We start from the raw sequence: 13,271 nt of genomic DNA, 5'->3' as shown, positions 1-13,271 counted from the left end.
TATAGTGCTGTAAATTGAAGAACATAAATCAAAAGGGTAAATGCATTGACTATATATGAAGTGAATTCAATCTATTTCGTGATTCAATACCAGCTGCTATCAAAATATTCGCAACCAGAGTTTTTTTATTACTTTCAAAATGTCTACAGAATACGGAAAGATGCTTGGTCTGCAAATTCGTCTGTAAATTATCAGATTACTTAGTTAAGCAGCTGGTCCTTTTTCGTGTGCAGTAATAGTATTACCTGGTATCTCTGGTGATACGCAACACGTGGAAAACTTGATAGCTTCCATACATTCGTCATATAAGTACAAACATTCTTCACTGTGGCCTTCGAAATTAATAAACTCCTGTTTTTTCTTTCAATTGTGGCTGTTTTCACTTAAAAATTTCCATTTTAGTAGATTTTCTTGGGGTGTCGGTAACCGAACACCTATTTTTAAATGACCAGGAATAATCACTTTGCTAAATAGGTAAAAAATTTTCAATCGCCGGAATCAATTTAATTTCTTAATAAGTTTTTAGCTAGAGACTTTAGTTATTCATTGCTTTGTATAGCTTATATGTCCACATAAAGTGCACTTAGTCAAATTATAACCTAAAACAAAAGGGTACCGGTAACCGAACACCCTCCGCTACCATGTGCATTCCAAAAAACTATTGCCTCAGTAGTAAACAGGTGACTGTTGTTTGACTTTTGGACGCTTTGGATGTGGTTTACCGGCTACAGTCCACTCTGCCGGGTCCATATTTCATCCACTAACACATATCGATGCAAAAATCTGATTTAATACTTGTAAACATGACCAAACACTACTCTGAATCATCAACACGTTGTTGTTTTTTGATCGACTGTGAGTGAAACGCGGAGCCCACTTTGAAAAGAGAGTGTTGATGCATAATTGTAGACAAATTGCTTTCTGATAGCTAGCTGTCGCAATTTCAATTTACTATTAGATACCAGTTTGTGAACTTTTATGATATTTTTTTTTAACTAATCACCTCAATTGGACGACCGAACGTTCACCATCAACGGTGTCTGTAGGACCACGTTCCAATTCAGCAAACCAATAACAAATTGCTCTTTTCTAAGGAACAGAGTCCGGATAACACTTTTGAAGCCATTGTTGAACTTGCACAGCAATTTTTTTTAATCAAAAATCAATAATACATTAACACACGAAATTGTTTTCTATTCATTGTTCTGAAAATGACAAAAGTAGTTTCACTTAAAGAGGATTCACTTTTTTCGAAAGATGGTACTCCATAAACACGACTTATTGAGTGATGTATTAGTTCAGAACACCTCTAAAAGGGAAGTAACTCCGATTTCTCAGGGATCGCCAGGCCGATTTCCATAAAATTTAGATTAAAAGGTTCTTCATTAACTTAAAGTGTCTTCTAAGATCTATCCTGATATTCTTTCCTGCATTGGTCATGCAGTGTTCATGATGAGTGTTTTTCAAACCGTCATTTAAAGTGACCGCGCAAAAAAACGTAAAAGTTTTTGAAAATGTGCTAAAAAGCATACCAATTCGCAGGTCGAACCGATTTCGTTTTGTACACAAGCGCAGTTTGAACATCATGTTTTGAACTCGTGCGCAAACCTGAGTGAAAACATCACGTTTGTACCTCACTGTGCCCTTTGATGCGAACAATAGAATAGTGGGTTTGAGCTTCGCTCTTTGCAAAACTTTTTCAACTAATATTTCAAAAAATATCATTCATTATTCATCATGTACGTTACTACTTTTTTATGAAAAAATTAATGAAAAATAATTTTTGTTTGAAAAATAAATTTAAAATTTTTACGAAAAATAATTTCGTTCAAATGACCCCACGGCTGGCCTTATGTCATCAATAGCAACTTGAATTTCATGCTTGAGGTTTTCCATTGTTTCTGGATGGTTGGCGTAACATTCATCTTTAACTGCTTCCCAAAGAAAATAAACCAGCTGCGTCAAATCGCAGCTTCTCGGAGGCCAATTCACATCAGCATTTCTGCTGATTATTCGAATTTCAAAGATTGTTCGCAAAACATCGATTGTTTCGTGGGCTGTGTGGCACGTAGCGCCGTCCTGTTTAAACCAAAAATTTTTGAGAAAAAAAATTCATGAATCCAACCTTTCAAATAAATGTATAATCATTGAAATCTATCAAACCGGTTTTTTATTATTGCATTTTTAAATTCAAAAGTTTTCGTGGGACATTCTGTATCAGATTCTTCAAAATACCTTTCCTTGACTCTTGAGACATAAAAATTTGTTCGCCCCGGTAATCCCGAAGTTCAGTTTTGAAGTTCATTTTGACCACTATTTCCGGTACTTTCGAAACCGGAATCAAATTACTGATACAGCCGAAGTTGGTTACTAACATGACCTACAAATTGAAATAGTCACTCTTGAAAGACTCATCATCCAGTAATTCCAGAACCGAAAGTCGGATCCAGATAAAGTTCAGCAATTTTGTATGCGACCAGAGACTATTAATTTCAATCTAAACGTGTGAAAAGCGGTCAAGCCTTGATATTGCGGTGAGTTCCTATTTTTAGAAATTTCGACTTCTATTTTCGGTACTTTCGAAACCAGAATCCAAGAATCGGTAAGGTCGGGTTCAGTTCGATCGATCAGTATCTAACGTGACGTGCGAATTGGAACAGTTTTGAGGTGTTTTGTACCGTCGCTCGTAATGACGTTTTAATTTGCACACACTTAGATTCGAATGAAAGGTTTTTTGGTCGCATAAAAAATGTACTGAACTTTATCCGGATCTGGTACTACAGGGTGATGAGTCTTACAATTTCAAAATGATGCTCAAGTTGTGGTCTCTAAATTATTCAATTTTCTGATTTATATTTTTGCTCGAATAACCATTTTTGTTTCATTCTAGAAATAATATGAGATACTCCGTTAGTAGATTTAAAACAGATTTTGTTATTATCGTTCATTTCTTCTTGTTTTCAAGTAACAAATGTCGTCTGTAGATCCTATAAAAATGCTTATTTAGGCTTGCCGAGCTAAATTCTTTCCGTCGCTTGGATGTAATAGAACATAGATGAAAAGTAATTCACATCTTAAAATTCAATCACTAATAAATCGAACAAGTTTTCATTCGAATCGTTGAACGCTCTAGAGTAGTGCCTCGTGCGCAAACTCGATGTTTAAACATATGATCAAACTTAAGCTCACGCACTTGTGTACAAATCCTATGCACGATGTTTAGGTTTGTAGCAAACCTGGGTACAAACACGTGTTCAAGTTTAAAATGAACTTGCGCAAGTAGAAATGTACACAAACTTAACGCGGTGCACGTTTTCTTAAAGGCTGACTAAATGGTGAGTTATAACTGCTCAAAATTAAGTCACATTTAGTCAACTGTCGCGTTGTAATGACTCAATTTCTGGTTGAATTCGGTTGTTGGGTAATTTTGCTCTTTGTGTTTTGACAACATTGGAAAGAGCAAATGAATTCTCTATTGTTTAGCTTTGACAGTTGTCAAGATTGAGACAAGGTTAGGTCGATTATGAAGCGAGAAAAATAATGGTATGTATTTTATTATTTACCCACGTATTTTGTGAGACTGCTACTAAGTTTCTATCGGAAATCAACCGTCGTGAATTTTGGTTTCGTTTTAACTATACTGAGTTAAACTCCAACATAACCTAGTTTTTGGGATATGATCCAGAATGCTGACTGCAGGCTGCAAGAAGATGCTCTAAAGCTAACCGTAAAACAGACTAAACAAATGCCCCAACCTCTCCGAAAGTTCGCTGTTTAAGTTTTAAGTTGACAATATGCAGCATACAATCCTAAAAAACGCTGTCGTAAAATCAATGTGATGTCTATTCGAGTGTTTTCTGTCATGGAAAATGCTATTCCCCCACCCCCCTTAACAAATTAAATGGCAATGAAGAACGAAACAAACAAGAAAATAATACTTCAATACAATACAGAAAAACACAAGCAAGATAGTAGCAACAACCACTAGAGATAAACAAAATTATGCTTTTAACACTTATAACTATCTACCTGTGATTATTGTCAGCAAACAGTCGATCTACACACTGAAACAAACACACCCAAAATACACACAGCCCATGCATGAAACACCCTAGCCTACTTAGACTTAGATGATCAGCGGAGTGACTAGATAATGTCATGATGAGTGAATGTGTGAGAATCAAGAGCGAGAGAGAGAGCGAGATCGAGCGGTTAAACAAAGTAATTCGAAAGTATAAGTCTGTATTTATAAAAAAAATAACATCTAAATTCTACTATTTCTGACGATGTGTGAGATAAACCAAATACAAACAAACAAACAAAAAAAAAACAAAACAGTGATGATAATCATGTTTTATATAGATCAGCAAAGCCCTAGTGCCGAACATGTTGCGGAGTACTAGAGGCAAGTTTAGATACACTAAAACACACCCCACACACTCCCGGGCTTCACCGGGAAAAAAATGAAGGAATATATAGCAATGTTGTAAAAATAAAAAAAAAGTATACAGTAAAACAAATCTTAATCTTATAAACCGGAACTAAGTGTAGCCAGTAGGAGGACAATAGACCCGAAATAAAACAAAATCAGAACATTATAGAAGGAACAAATAACATAGCTTGAGAGAAGCCGTGGAAAGTAATGTAAAATACACTCACCCACACACACAGAGTCAAATATAAAGATATTTATATCAGTCCGAAAATGCAACTTCACCATTGATGGTCTGATGGTCGAAGCGAGAGGGAAAACGGAGGAAATTATCGAGGAGACGCGAATACACACTCACGTAACACTGCGCGTACGCAGGCAAAAGAAGAAATACATAATCAAACGATTGTAAATCTAGGGATTCGGCGTGAGTGGAATGATTACAAATCAAGAACAACTACCACAAGTCCGTGTATTCAAAAACTAAAAAGCTATTATAAGTTATGCATATAATCGCAGTTTAAAAGAAAAATAAATGCATTGTAAAAGAAATACAAAATCATCAAAATATATATAAAAGAACAGTTTTTAAATAGTCATGTCATGCCACTTTCGTATTTCCCGACCACCCAATCGTTGAAACATTGTTATGAGTAAATTTAAATGAAACAACCAACAAACAAACCCATTGTTAAGTAAGAAATTACTTGCCTTCTGGAGGTATAAGAAAAAAAATTGTACGTCAAACTAATCAGTTCAGATTTTTTCCAGTGTATAGTTTTGTTAGTATCAGTAACGAAGCACTGTTTTTTTTTATTTAAATCTAATAAACCCACAATGTGTTACTGCATTTATCTGAAGTATGCGAATTTTTATATGCAAAAAGAAAACAAATCGAATAAATATCCGACACTGTTTAATGATCCTGTGTAAAACTAATGTTTGAATTACTATGACTTATACAAACTTTGACCCCCTTTTAACTGTTTTTTTAAACATTTTTTTACCTGGGGAATCACCTAAACTTTAGACCAGTAGAAAATGACTTCTTTTTGTTGTTAGATACCTTAAAGAGCTCGCATTATTTTAGGTATTGATCATCTCCCAAGAATCAGAACTAATTGGCTCAAGTAGCACGTTCCCTCAGTCCCTATCTTAGCATTTTCCTGATGGGAAAGGAGAAGTAAAAAAACATGGAAGGGAATTGTGAAGTGGGTGAGGTGGAAAGACAGCAAAAAACTGAAAAGAAACAAATCGTTCTGCATCCTAGGAAGGATGCTGAAGGTTCTGCAGCTACCAAAATGCACATTTAATAAATCCTCCAACCACCCGAGAGGATGTAGAGATTTTACAAAAGCAATGTTTGGATGCAGCCCCAGAATGAATCTTGCACTGATAAAAATTTACACGTTCGATTCATATATAAATTGTATTTCAATTTAATATGCTTTTTCATTTCAATACATAACCAAAGTGATGTGTTTTAAGGTTTTTTGTGTAAATTCCCGAAAATGCCAGATTAGATTATTTTTCACTTAACTTTGATGTGTTTTGCCTCAAACTATATGTGTTAAACACTTCATTTTCTAGTGGAAATAAGTACAGCACAAAGCTATATGGAAAACAATGTGACATTTATATGAAATTCACTTATAATATAGAGGTAACAATGTATCTTATCGTTTTGATGTGTGCTTCGGATAAATGGACCATGATTTCCACTATATATCACCAGTTTTTACACTCATTTTATGAGTTAAGTGTATATTTTCATGAATTTCATGAATTTTTTCTACACGTAGTGATAGTTCAAATGCTTTGCACATGATTCTAGTGTACAAATTATTTTCAGTGTGCTTTATCCAACTGGTTGACGGTGATAAAGCTGGATTTTTCATTCATGGTACCAGCTCTAGCCAACTCGTCCGAGATAGTTGACAAAACTGAGTGATCCCTTCGCTTGTGTGAGTGGATGTCATTTTCCGTCTGCTACATACCGTGTTCGCTTGAGTATATTGAATACCGATCAGCTGTTGATTCTACGAGAACTAGCGGGCGGCCAATTCAGAACTATCGGTGATAGATTTTTCGGACCTAATTTAAAGCGCTCGTATCTCGATGATTTGTTATTGCATTGCTTCAAAAATGAATTGATTTATCGACGGGTCGTATGCATACGGGAATCTCCATTTACGCGCGAAACGCTGACTTGCAAATGGATTCTGTTCAAAGTTGTGTTATGAAGATAATCATAGATGAAAAATAACACTCTTTTTGCGGATTTTTATCAGTGCTATCGTTCCAAACAATATATTCAAATGTTTTGCATAACAAAAAGCTTCATACGAACAACATTTAGTGATTTTTTCGTGGAAAAATATTGAGAAGTAAGGCAGCGAAGGAATATTTTTGAGGACGCTTCCTAGAAGTCATGATCTCTGCATCTCAGCGGAGACTAATCAGAAGTCAACAAATCAAAACAAAATAGTTGTAGTAAATGTTTGTGTATATAAACTATAAAGAAAAGAATAAAGAATTTTTCAAAGTGTTGGACCCTACTCTCCCCTTAAGAGTAGGTTCAGAATTACCGTAATTTTCAACGCTTCTCACTAGGTGATTTGAAGATGGAATTATATTATCTCTCGATGAACATTAGATCAGGTTCTGAGTGCAAATGACAGATTATTATTATTAATGTCGTTTATTTATACCCGACTTAAAATGCCAGATTCTCTTTGTTTACTTTCTCTTTCGATTATTACGGTATTCTTAGCAATTCATCTTTCTAACTATTTGCAAAGAATAATAACTAATACTATCCTATTTTAATTTACACTGAAATTTTTTTTAAAAATGCAGGAAATATTTGCTATAATTGAAAAAGAAAGAAAACAAAGAGAAACTGTCATTTACACTCAGAACCTAATCTAATGTCGTTTTCGTTTGATGCCAAACCTAACCTAGTTTCCACCCTAACTGCTGTCAAACCGATCACTGTTGCCAGTAGAGATGATTATTCAATCTGAAAACCTCTTCCCTTAAAATCACCCCCTGCTATGGAAGCTGGTTCCTGAAACCGACGTATTTTATTTTAGTGGCGTTGTTGTCAACAATATGTTAAGCTACATTCATACCCTACAATCAAACCACACTGGTGTCAAAAATTGATTTCTTCAAACCCAACATAAATATAACTCTAGTCTTGTATTCTCTATAAAACAAGTAATTTGACCTATTTTTAAATAAGAAAAAAAACTGTGGTTTTTTATAGTTTGATTATATTCCATCGAAATCGTTTCCTTATTCTGGTGCAACCGCATGAAGAAAATGTGAACGTGTGAACACTGCTTAAACACAGCATTTGACAGCGAACTAGAAGCAAAGAACCAAAATGTTCGGCTTCAAGCCAATTGTATGCAGATGACAATCGTGCCACCGATGTGCCTCATGCCACATGCGATTAATATCATATGAAAACACTAAGACAAATGTTATATCAGTCAAAAATATAGCTCTGAATGCATTTTGATATTTTGAAGAAAACGGTTAGTTAAAACAGTTTAAAAAAATTTTCTAAAACGCTTAATTTTGAGTAATTAATGTTTGCAGCTTTATTAACTAAAGTATTCAACATATCATTTAGGGGTTAGCCAAATTTTGTGCTAGGACACATAACCGTTTTTATTATTTTTACGTTTCGTCTTTGACTCATCAGTGCAGAGCAGTTCAAATTGAACTGCTTAGTGAACACTTTTTGTTTTGCAACGGAGTGCAATGTCTTTTCTGACGTGCCGAACGAAAACGTTTTTTCGACTATTTCTGGCCGATGCAGGTTTGATCATTTAGGGGTTAGCCAAGTTTTGTGCTAGGGACCCTAATATAGTAACTGGTACCATATAATTTTTCTGAGTGTACAGTACTATTACACTGGGAAATCTAGGTTTATTTTATTTATGGTTTTGCTAAAACGAATCCTTATGAAACGTATGTTTTATTCGATATAAACATTAGGCGCTTGCTAATCGTTAGAGAACATTTACAGAGAACAACTCGAACTTTTATTCCCTTGGTCAAGTTACGGGTCTCAATGCTTCGAAAAGTTTGTAGTTTTTGTTGTTTATTCAACAGGGTCCGCAATCTAAATTTTTTTTTTGAACTAGCGGGTATTTCGACATTGGTATCCTTAATGTCACTTCTGATTTGACAGAAACTTAGTTTTATCCTCCCGCTGAACGAAAATGGTTGTGCTTGAGGAACGCGTGAAAATAGTGCTGGGGGGGCTTGCGATCAGCTTGAAGAAGACGCCGATTTTTGCCAAAAAATCATCTTTTCGGATGAGGCACGTTTTCATCTCGGCGGGTATGTTATTAAGCAAAATTGTCGCATCTGGGGGACGGAAAATCCGCACGTTATCATGGAGAAGCCGATGCATCCTCAGAGAGTGACGGTTTGGTGCGGATTTTGGTCTGGCGGCATCATTGGGCCATTTTTCTTCGAAAATGAGGCAGGAGCCGCCGCCACCGTCAATGGCGAGCGCTACCGCGCCATGATTAGCGATTGGTTCTTCCCGTTACTTGAAGAGGAAGACTTGGACACCATTTGGTTCCAACAAGACGGCGCTCCGTGCCACACAGCCAACGCTACGATCGATCTTCTGCGCACAGTCTTCGAAGATCGAATTATCAGTCGAAATTCGGATGTCGTTTGGCCGCCTCGGAGCTGTGATTTGACGCCGTTAGACTATTATCTTTGGGGGGCTGTCCAAGATAAGTGTTATGTAGAGAAGCCAGAGGCAATTCAAGCCTTGAAGGACAACATTCGTGCAGCCATAGTTGAAATAAAGCTGCATACAATCGAAAATGTACTAGAAAACTGGACCGACCGTACTGCAAGGCCAACCGAGGCAGCTATTTGAATGAAATTATATTCCACAATTAGGATTGTACTTTAATATGAGAAAATAAATTTTGAAATCGGATGCACCGTTTGTGTTTTATTGCATGTTTAAAAAAAGTTACATGGTGGGCCCTGTATATTTACTCTCACTTATTAAAAATACAAACAAACAGCAGGAACTTTATTGGAATGACTGATGATTTCAGAGATAATTTATAGGATATCACTTCTTTTTCTACGATATAAGTGCAACTAAACTAGGGCCCAAAGCTGCGATCTCCAAGGACCATTGCAAGATACCCTCGACAACTTATCATCTTGGGCTCTTCAGATGGGTATCGAGTTCTCTACGGAGAAAACTGAGCTGGTTGTGTTTTCGAGGAAGCGAGAACCAGCACAATTACAGCTTCAACTAGGGGGTGGAACCATAGCTCAAGTCTTCACATTTAATTATCTCGGGGTCTGGTTCGACTCCAAAGGCATCTGGGGATGTCACATTAGGTATCTGAAACAAAAATGCCTCCAGAGAATCAATTTTCTTCGTACAATAACCGGAACTTGGTGGGGTGCCCACCCAGGAGACCTGATCAGGCTGTATCAAACAACGATATTGTCTGTGATGGAATACGGATGCTTCTGCTTCCGATCCGTGGCGAACACTCATTTCATTAAACTGGAAAGAATTCAGTATCGTTGTTTGCGTATTGCCCTAGGTTGCATGCAATCGACTCATACGATAAGTCTCGAAGTGCTCGCGGGCGTCTTACCGTTGAAAAATCGATTCTGGGATCTCTCATATCGATTGCTTATCCGATGCGATATCTTGAATCCGATGGTGATTGAAAACTTCGAAAGGCTTGTCGAGCTCAATTCTCAGACCCGTTTTATGTCCTTGTATTTTGATTACATGGCTCAGAATATTAATCCTTCTTCGTTTGTTTCCAACTGTGCTCATTTCTTGGATACTTCTGATTCTACTGTGTTATTCGACACATCCATGAGAGAAGAGATTCGTGGAATTCCGGATCACGTACGCCCTCGAGTGGCCCCTAATATCTTTCATAATAAATTTAGAACAGTCAACAGTGAAAAGGTGTTTTACACTGACGGATCAAACATCAACGAGTCCACAGGCTTCGGTATCTTCAATAATAACATAACCGTTACATAACAAACTCAATGATCCGGCTTCAGTTTACATCGCAGAATTAGCTGCTATTCAGTACACCCTCGAGATCATTGAAACGTTGCCCAAAGACCATTACTTCATTGTCACGGACAGCCTAAGGTCAATAGAGGCTCTTCGGACAATGAAGCCAGGGAAGCATCCCCCATATTTTCTGGGGAAAATACGGGAACATATGAGAACTTTATCTGAACGGTCTTATTCAATATCGTTAGTCTGGGTTCCTTCGCATTGTTCCATTCCGGGAAATGAAAAGGCAGACTCATTGGCTAAAGTGGGCGCACTAAAAGGAGGTTTTTAGGAAAGACCAATCTGCTTCAATAAATTTTTCAGTATTTCTCATCAGAAAACTCTCGAAGGTTTGCAAACTTTATGGACGAAGGACGAACGCGGACGATGACTACACTCCATTATTCCTAAGGTATCAACGAAACCTTGGTTCAAGGGGATGAACGTGAGTCGTGATTTCTTTCGTGTTATGTCACGGCTCATGTCAAATCACTATACATTCAACGCACATCTCCGGCGTATCGGGATCGTGGAGAACGGTCTCCGCACCTGTGGCGACGGTTATCAGGACATCGAGCATGTCATGTGGTTGTGCGTAGAATATCGTGACGCCAGGTCGAAGCTACTGGAATATCTTAGGGCCCGAGGTAGACCGCCTGAGGTTCCGGTTCGGGATGTGTTGGCAAGTCGGGATAGTTCATATATGCTTCTCATATACCGATACATTAAACACATTAACATACAAGTGTAATCCGTTGTATCATTGCTCTTGTCGAGGCTAAGAATTATCTTCACCTACACTAACATCTGCCCGAACTCCCGATCCCACGTCTATCTACCATCTCTATCGAAACTAACAACATCTTTTTGCTGCCACTAACTTTTTCGCTCTCCCTTCTCCCGTCTTTTCACCAACTCGATGTCATCTAACTAGATCATTGCCGTTTTTAGTCATCATTCCCATATCCCATTTTTCCACAACATTTACTTCTCTATGTTTCTTTCATTCTCTTCGACAACATCACCATCATCGCCCACGTACAGAGATGTCTATCTCCTCTGTGTGACGAAGAGCAAGCAAAATTTCTCCCCTCGCACTGACAACTTCAACGAGAGCTCTTCTCTTTCACATTCATACACCACAGTTGTGTAAAGTGTGCACGCATCATGGGTGCGTTTGTTTATTTCCTTTTACCTCTTCCACTGAATCGCACCAAAGTGCTAGAGCATTAGCTAATAATTTCTCCGAGGTGGATGCAGATACTTTCACAGAGGTGTACACGCCGGTGAGCACTCTGCTGTATGGTTTTCGTAGATGAAGCGTGGACACGCAAAATCAGCAAAATAAAACAATTTATCGTAAAATTTTCGGTTTTCCTTGCAAATTTTTCATAGAAAGGCCAGATCTACTCTCTATTAATTGAAGTTCACAGAAGTGTTCGCTCACCATCACGCGCCAGTGGTCACTTGGGTGTATTTAGACGAGAGCGCGTGTGAGCGATTCATGCGAAGAGAATGTGTTTCACTCGCGCCAGCTGCTTTAACCACAAGCACACACTCAAATGCTGTCTATTCGACACTGAGAAGAAGTGCGCTTTCCTCTTTGTGCGGTGCTTCGTTTTTTGCATCCTCGGTGTGGCAAAAATCTGACTCTAGCGTGTATCACTCTGGTGAAATGCCATCTTTGCCCACGTAAAGCTGCTCCAGTGACCCACATGCGGGCCACCCGTCGGGTTCTCGTAGCCTGGGGGTGTTTCCCGCGGACCCATAGAAAGATACGGCAAACATCGATGAGTTTCATCACGACCGCCTACGGAGGACCAATCCCGTCTATGAGTAGCATGCGGGCCACCGGCCGGGTCTTTGAGAACCGGCGGTGTTTCCCACGGACCCACAAGGACAAACATGCGGCCACAGCCATTCCGAAGAAAAGTCATCTGTAAAACCAAACCACCTAACTCTCCAGCCACTACATAATAATGATAAGATAATATCCTTGGCATCTTAAAGCTATCCGCACTGTGCCTTAATAACACTTTTTTTTACAAGACAATAAGTATTACCCCACGGTTGCCGATAAAAAAATTCTTCGACTTTTGATTTCTCTGCTGCGGATTGAAAATTTTGAGATTTTCAGTATGTGTCATAATTTCTATAACTATGTACTGTGCGCATCAAAATGGTATGAACGCAGCTTAACCTATTGTTGACAACAACGCCACCAAAGCAAAATACGTTGATTTCATGAACCAGCTTCCATAGCAGGGAGGTGGTTCTTCCGAAAATTTTTATATTGTCAGTACCCAGTAAATCCGAGCATCGGACGCATCGTACACGAAAACTTTTGGTTGCTTTTCGAGTAAGATCAAAGCTTACATTGTGTATCTCTAGCGATACAAAATGAAAGCGTAATGCTTTCTCAGGTTGACGCGGTTGATTCAAATGGTACATAATTGTCCGACGACGGGCTGATTGAAGCGCTACGATTGAGTCGATATCGTGCTCAATCGGTCCGATGATCGGACCGATGCGGGTCGACAAAATCTACCGGGTAGTGATTTGCAACGATTTTTTCGTTTATTCAATAGTACAAATAGATATCAGCAGTAGAAGTAAACCCGGAGTGGAGGAAAATCGATTTCAAAATGATTACTACTAATTTTTTTAGTGTAAACTACGATTAAACATGAAAAATCTTCAAAAATATGTGAAATTTTGAAGGTTAGATATTTTTGGACCTACATTTTT

The sequence above is a fragment of the Malaya genurostris genome, chromosome 2 (assembly GCF_030247185.1).
Source record: "Malaya genurostris strain Urasoe2022 chromosome 2, Malgen_1.1, whole genome shotgun sequence".
In the NCBI taxonomy this organism is placed as follows: domain Eukaryota; kingdom Metazoa; phylum Arthropoda; class Insecta; order Diptera; family Culicidae; genus Malaya; species Malaya genurostris.
The sequence above is the reverse complement of the archived record's forward strand: the minus strand, read 5'-3'. Positions refer to the sequence as shown.